General features: G+C 42.8%; 2 long non-coding RNA genes across 2 annotated transcripts; both read right to left on the reverse strand.

The window, feature by feature from the left end:
* Positions 1–3,264: 3,264 nt before the first annotated feature.
* On the reverse strand, positions 3,265–4,975 carry LOC137142578 (uncharacterized). The gene is made up of 3 exons (XR_010916966.1): positions 4,778–4,975; positions 4,237–4,330; positions 3,265–3,341 (listed from the first exon to the last, which is right to left on the reverse strand). It is a non-coding gene; the product is annotated as an uncharacterized lncRNA (long non-coding RNA).
* A 984-nt stretch (positions 4,976–5,959) lies between these two features.
* On the reverse strand, positions 5,960–7,009 carry LOC137142571 (uncharacterized). The gene is made up of 2 exons (XR_010916964.1): positions 6,965–7,009; positions 5,960–6,708 (listed from the first exon to the last, which is right to left on the reverse strand). It is a non-coding gene; the product is annotated as an uncharacterized lncRNA (long non-coding RNA).
* Between the last annotated feature and the right edge of the window lie 201 nt (positions 7,010–7,210).

A 7,210-nucleotide genomic window follows, 5' to 3' on the forward strand; every position in this document is an offset into this window, starting at 1 on the left:
ACATGGCATTTCAGCGGAGAGTGCAGAGGGATTGCCAGGAGTATAATGCTGTGAGGACTTCACTGTTAAACTGGATGAGGTCTCAAGAAAGTATCCTGGGTTCCTAAAGCTAGCAGAGTTAGGGTTTGCTGAGGGCTTTTGAGAATCCCACCAAAAATAAATGAAGTTGTTGATATTCTGGTCCACTGATCAAAGCACCTGCAGGTAGAAGTGTGTGAAATATTGGTATCAAGCCTGAATCCATTCGAATTATGACAGCATTATTTGTGAACCTCAATCCACGCTTGTGAAAAAGTTCAGCACTTCAACCACTTTGTTAATCAACCCCTGCAGTGTACACATAGCCCCAACTCCAAACAATAATAAATGCTGAATGAAGAAATATTTGGAAAGGCCTATTGAGTCACATCTAAATCCATTTGATGGAGGGCCAGAGTGGGATTTTGTACCTTCTCCTGGGTTTTGCCTATTTCAGTGTCAAATATCTCAAGGGGTGGAGTTTCTACCACTGACCCAAGGAGATAGAATTTTTACTCCTTATTTATGTTATCAGTGCAGTAATGTTGACTTTTGCTTAACTCCAAATTATAACTGAGGCTCCTTGCTGCCCCCTTGTTGCTGGAAATAGCAGTGAAAATAATATCTTAAATCTAGGCTATAAAGAAAATGTTATTTTCACAGTTATGACGTTGCAAGCTTGAGTGATATTCTCACATTTTGGGGAACACGATAGGTTTTACATGAGAATATCTGTCTCATTGTTTTGGTGCCTGGAATAATAATAACTGCAGTAATGCTTAGCATTTATCTAATGCTTTACATTATCAAAGTGCTTTCTGAACATGAATGAAAGTAATACATTCTAAAGAATAAGACTGTAATGATAAATGTCTCTTGCAGAACATAGAAAACATAGAATCCTACAGTTAAGACAAAATGGGAAATAGGATTTAGAGCTTTTTAATTGCAGGTTACTGGTTCGTTACTGGTCTTGACTCAGTAGTGCCATCTGTTATATATTCAGGAATCTGTAGGAAATTATTTTTGGCAGGTCACAGCCCAATTCTGGATTGGCAGGTATCCGTATCATAGAAAATATCATCACCATTAATGCTAAAATTGTTCCCTTGTTTGGAAAGGCCAGTGACTGAACGGGCTATAAAGAATCAACTCCACTCTGTCCGCTAAAGGTAGCTTGGTCAGAGCTGAATGACATTGGTAGGAGTCAGTGATATGGGAATCTTGCCTTGCCGTTATCTGTTCTGTGAACTAACAGAGCATTTCAGTCTCCTGAGATGTGAAGCCTGTATTAAATTCTTAATGAAAATTTAAAAAAATGAGCACACAAAAAGGAAAAAGAAAAACCAGTAGGCAGTGGGATATTTTGTTTTTCCTCAGTACTCATGAGTGAAAGTAGCTGTCACACAGCAAGGGACCTGTGAGACAGTTTATTGGAGGCTTGGAAGCAATAGAAAGAGAATCCCCATATTTTGGTGTAATATCTGAAAGATATGTATTATGCAATCAATAGAAAATAAACAACATATAAGAATGCCTACAAGCAGACATAATTTTCAGGAAAGATAAAAAATATACCTAATATACAGGTTGCTGCAGCCAGAGATCATTTTTGGCTGCCCTGAGAATAGTGGCGCACACACTCTCTCTTGGTCTCTCTCACATACTCTGTCTCTCTCATACATATGCGCACACAATGAAAGCTCAGAGTTTTCTTGAGCTGGCACCATTGGACCTCATGCACCTACTTATCTCAGCAGTTTCAGCTTCACTAGTTCTCCTTAGATTCATGAAAAAAATATTTAACATCTGAAGACAGGAAGGTGCCCTGTGGCCTCAGAAGACTGTCCTGCTGTTCTCCTCACAGCCAGACCAATAAAAACAGAGCCCCAAAGCACTTTTCTGTGAAGCATATACAGAAGGTCTAAGGGTGATTCCAGGGCATTTCTACCCCTCAAGGAGATGAGAGAAGAGCATCACATTTACAGAAGACAACCAAAACCCAACTATGGTGACCTTGCACATTCAGAGACCACAAAATGGCAATTAGAAGGCTCTCTCAGCAAGGGGCTTTGCACCATTTTAAAAATACATATTTTTCATGCTTATAATAACTCTTCTGGAAGCCTGAGACTGAAATCTGTTTTATTATTGACCTTTTTTCTTCTAAAGCTTTCTTCTTGATCACATGCACGCAGATTGGATAATGTAGGGTTGCTTATTCTTCTGGGCCATTGATACAGATTTTTTGGCTTTTATAAAAAATAACAGTGAAGCTTTTTATTTGGAGGAAGCCTTCCTCAGATAAAGAAGGATGGGAACTTTGCAAACAGATTAAAACAAAATGATAGTCAAACGTTGCCTCTTCCATCCCAGCTCCGGATATTGGGCATGAGAGTTTTTTATTCATTTGGCTGCTCACAGTCCTTGATCTTGCTGCTGTGGCATCCATGTTGGTGTTTGTGCAATTCAGCCTACAGCCCTCACTTTCAGCAGGATCAAACAACAATAAAGTTTTCCTTGTTAAACTTGCAGAACTCAACCAAAAATATGATTGCCTCCTAATTTTTACGCAAACCCCTCATTTGGTTCACTGGGAATTCTGTGAGCAGAATTTTAATAGCATGAATGGGGCACTAAGCTGGTGGATGTTTATGCTGCTGCTGCTGCCACCGCATCTACATACACCATGTGGAGAAAACTAAATTTGGGGAGTGGAATTCCACTCCTCCTCCTCCCCCCCCCCCCCCCGCCAGGCTTGGATGGGCAACTCCATCTCCCTGTGAGTTTCCAAAGCAAATTACCTCAAGTCTCTGCACTCTCCCTCTACCCCTTCAAAGGGGGGTGGGGAGGAAAGGTCATTAAGTGCTGCAGTAAGAGTTGATTCAGGCCAGTGCTGTTTAGTCCTCTCTGAAAATGAGGTTGGGAGGGCTGATGGAGGAGGGATTGCAGAGTGTGCTTGCTGCTGACCTGCTGAATTATGACTTTAATGCAGTCGCTGTAATAACTTGCTGTAGCTCCAACCACCAGATGCAATTTATGGCAAAGCAGGCGCCCAAGCATTTTTCTTTCTCTGAAGACTAAGCAGATCTCTGATTATCACCTCCCTCCCCCACAAACCCATTACCTCCCTCCACTTGCTTTGCTAATGGAAAAATGCTATGTGTCTGTGGGCTATTTCCCCCAAACCCTGTTTTCAGGAAATAGTGGAGAATGAGAAACTAACACACATACTGTTGAACAAAAGCTCTTTTTACTCTCCATTCTTCAACCGTACAGAACTCCTGGTGCTTCCAGATCCTCTCTGATTCTTTTCCTAAAAGCTTTAAAATTCCAGGTGAACAGAGGCAAGGCAAACAGAATGGCAAATTCATAGATTTATTTGCATGGGAAAAGCCCCCTTAAATTAGTTCGATCAAAATGAGCCCAAGCCTGACTGTTTTCACTGCACAATGCAAACCCCACCTTTTAATGACACCCTCCCTGGTATAATTAACTCAAAACAACAAATAAGACAAAAACAAATAAAGAAGCTGAACCTAGGAGTAGTGCAGAGGAGGGTCCTTCATAGGGAAACCTAATCCAAATGTTAGTTTTCTATTTGTTGCCTAGATGGTGATGGGTGCATTAAATAGTGATGATAGTTATAGATCAGTAGATAAACTAACTGTTTCCTTACTCTAAAAAGCCATACTCTTCCCAGCAAGAGGATGGATTCTTCCTTCCCTCCTCTCTGCTTTCTGTGATTTGTATTATCATTTGCTAAATATGTTTTGAACTGCTATTTACCGTGGTCCACAGCTCCAATAAAATGTCACAAATAAATCATGACCTGAGCAATAACCTCAGATTCTGGTTTTGGTTTCTCAATTGAGTGGAAGGAAATTAATAAAGAAAAAATAAAGGTTGCTTTTTAATATCAATCATTCATAAAAAAACAAAGTCTTAGTAAGACCTGTGCACCAATGTCAGAGCTCTTGGCATTTTTGTAGCCTGATTAGATCTTTAGGATTAAACTAAAACATTTTGTATTTTATTTTTTCTCTAGTATTTCCTTTTCCCAAAGATCGCATAATTCCAACTGCCGCACTAGACAAAGGCATCTTTGAAAGAGTTTCCATAGACAGAATCGCAGAACAGACCTTTATGACTGTTAAATATCTACGAGCAAGGCAAGCCTACCCTAGGTTGCAGCAAGTACAGTTTTCAATGACCCACCTTCTGATCTTCTAGAAACAAACAGAAAATTCCTTCAAAATGTCCTGTTTCTCATTCGATAAGAACAGCATTCCCTCCCCTCTCCTCCAAAGATCTAGATAAAGAGATAGCAATATATGGAACCACAAAAAATACAGCTGCTACCCTTATAGCCCACAGGCCGGGGCACTCATACAGGATGTGGGATATCCAGGCTCAAATCCCCTCTCTTCTGCCTGATCAGGATTTGACTCTAAGACTCCTACTTCTCAGGGGCATGCCCCAATCACTGTGCTATAGCTTATTATGGGGGGAGGGGGGTGTCAGTATTTCCCAATCACCTGTTGAAGCTTTTGTACTGAGTGTACATAGTACATGACTAGGGACTTGAACTTGGGTTTGCTATATTACAGCTAAATGCGCTAAGCACAGAGCTACACTCATTTTTGCTCTAGCTCTGGCCCAGTGACTAAGTAGTTCATACAAGTGGAACAGCTTTAACAAGAGAGACTGCAAATCAGTCCCTAAGAATACCACATAGCTCTATGATTAGAGTACTTACCTGCAAAAGTGGAAGCCCTCAAAACCTTGCTCAACAGCAGGCAGAGGGGTTCTGTCATGGGTGAGGAACCCCTGTGGGCTAGTTTATATATCATGTTGGTTCCACAGTCTGCTGAGGATATTAGCTGGCTGCTCCTTTGTGGAGCTGTGAGCATGGGTGTGTACCTGGTGCAGTTCACTCCTTATCCAGATACCTGTCTTTTTTGCAGCATGAGGGAGACCCTGGTGCACGCATATATGGAATACGCCAGGTTGCAGCCCCTATTCCGGCTTCTCCAGAACCTCATCCTGAGGCTCTGGCTGCATTTCTCCCCACACCTTCTGATCTATGCACACCCTGTCCATAGCCCCACAAAGTCACAGGACCTCCTCGTCAACCACCTCCTCACCTTGGCCAAGGTGGCCATCTATAACACCAGGGAGAGGAGGTTGGCCGAGAAGGTGCTCTGTGACTGTGGGGCCTATCCTGTTCCTCTGTCCGCTCATGTATCCAGGCAGAGTTCCTCTGGGCCTTGTCCACTGACTCTTTCACTATTTTTGAGGAGTAGTGGGTACTCTCCAGGGTTTTCTGCTCACTGTTCCCTTCAGGTTCCCTCTGTTTAGCCCTTTAACCTTCACACCTGTTCCTGTTTTCCATCCATTATCCCCCTGTAATCAGTTGAGTCCCAGGCCCAATAGTTCCTCCCTTTAGGCTGGGGGAGGGGCTTTGTCCCAGAACCCAAATAGTAGCAGGCAGAGGGGACATTTAAACCTATGATCTAGGTGAGAGTTTGAACTCCTAGATTATTGAATAGATGCGGGAAGCAGGGGTGAGATTGCAATTCTTTTTCGGGTGAGAAAGGGCACATGCACCTACCTGCAGAGGAGGGTTCACAGACTCTCCTCTGGTCCAGTTATGTGCCTAACTAGCTTTGAGCAGCAAGACTCCAGCATTTCCTATTGGCTAGCTTAGGTGGCTCTCTGCTCAGTGTGCTGACTTCTGTGGATCCCATTCTTAAGCACCTCACTGTCCCGATGCAGAGTAAAGGGAGCCTAGATGCCTGAGTCAGGGCTGTAGAGTCTGCTAGGCGGTAGGGTACCTAGGAGTTACACATTACAATGTGGCATCTACATCCCCTTTGTGGCTCTAGATAGACTGATATGTATATCATTAGTGCATACATGTGTTATACATAAAAGCAAGTTGTATCTAAGTACATATTTGCAGATTTTTTGTATAGTGAGGCTCTGATCCTGGACTGTGGCCAAGGAACATGCAGCCCAACTCAGGAAGAAAGTGCAAAGGTGGTTCTGCTTTTCTCCACTATTGGACTGCCTTTGCACCAAGGTAATCCCTCAGTATAAACTGGAGGAGCCTGAGGGGTTCTCTAATTTATGCCAGCTGCCAACAGCTCAGAGAGGATTGGGGCTCTGTAAGAGGCTCTATGGCACTAGAAGGACCACCATGCCAAGTTGATCCTCCTGTAGCCTTCTTGGCCAATTTGCACTGATGGTTAGTGCAAAACTGCTGCAGCGCAGCTGAGGATTGAAATCTGAGATTTTATAGAAAGAAGTTCTCTCTCTCACTATAGATAGATAGATATAGCAAGAGAGGGGGAGGGAGACTGTACATGCCCATGATAGGTGCAGGTATAGGTATGTATAGTGCTAGTTTAGCACATCCTAAAGGTTGCTATGAATCTGCTGTTTTGTTTTTTTCTTCTTTGAAACAGTCCTCTTATTAAAGTCCCTTACTTCCAACTCACAATGTCTTTTAAATGGTTATGCAAAGCCCTCTCGTGGTTCCCAGCTCACAGCAGAAGCTGGGAACGGGAAGTGTTTCACTGCAGAATAAACATATGGGCTGTAAATCCTGTGATTCAGAAGATTTGCCTGCAATATTCCCCTCTGCTGTTGCCATAGGTAACCAGGCTCTGCAAAACACCATTTATCCTGGAATGCAAGGAGACAGGGAGCTCAGCAAGGGCATTCTAGTTAACCCCTTCCCAGCAAAAAAAACCCCAAATAAGCAAAAAAACAACCCAACCAGCCAAACAAAAAATCCTCTGGTGACTCAAACAAGAGCAAAATGCACTGCTACCCAATATTGACCCACATGTGCTCAAATCCACACATACAAATACATACAGCATACCCTCTTCAAACAACATAAAAACATGCACAGAACACCCACAAAGATAATCCCTACCCCCATACACTTTGTACCAGGATTCTCCTGTCACCCCATCCTCTTAATAACAGGTGTTAAACCTTTGAGAGAGTGGCAGTTCAATTAATGCTGACTCACTGGTCAGGTGTCAGGCATTAGACTCCACCCTGAATAAAAGGGTGGTGGTTATAGAAGGGTGGAAAGAGGAAGAGCTGTTAATTTGATGCCTTTGGAGAAGCTGCGTCTAGGGGCAAAGTTTAGGTTGATCTAGTGATTTTTGTAGTG

The sequence above is a fragment of the Emydura macquarii genome, unplaced genomic scaffold (assembly GCF_026122565.2).
Source record: "Emydura macquarii macquarii isolate MOO-44397 ecotype Brisbane River unplaced genomic scaffold, CSIRO-AGI_Emac_v2 contig_374, whole genome shotgun sequence".
NCBI classification, from domain to species: Eukaryota; Metazoa; Chordata; order Testudines; family Chelidae; genus Emydura; species Emydura macquarii.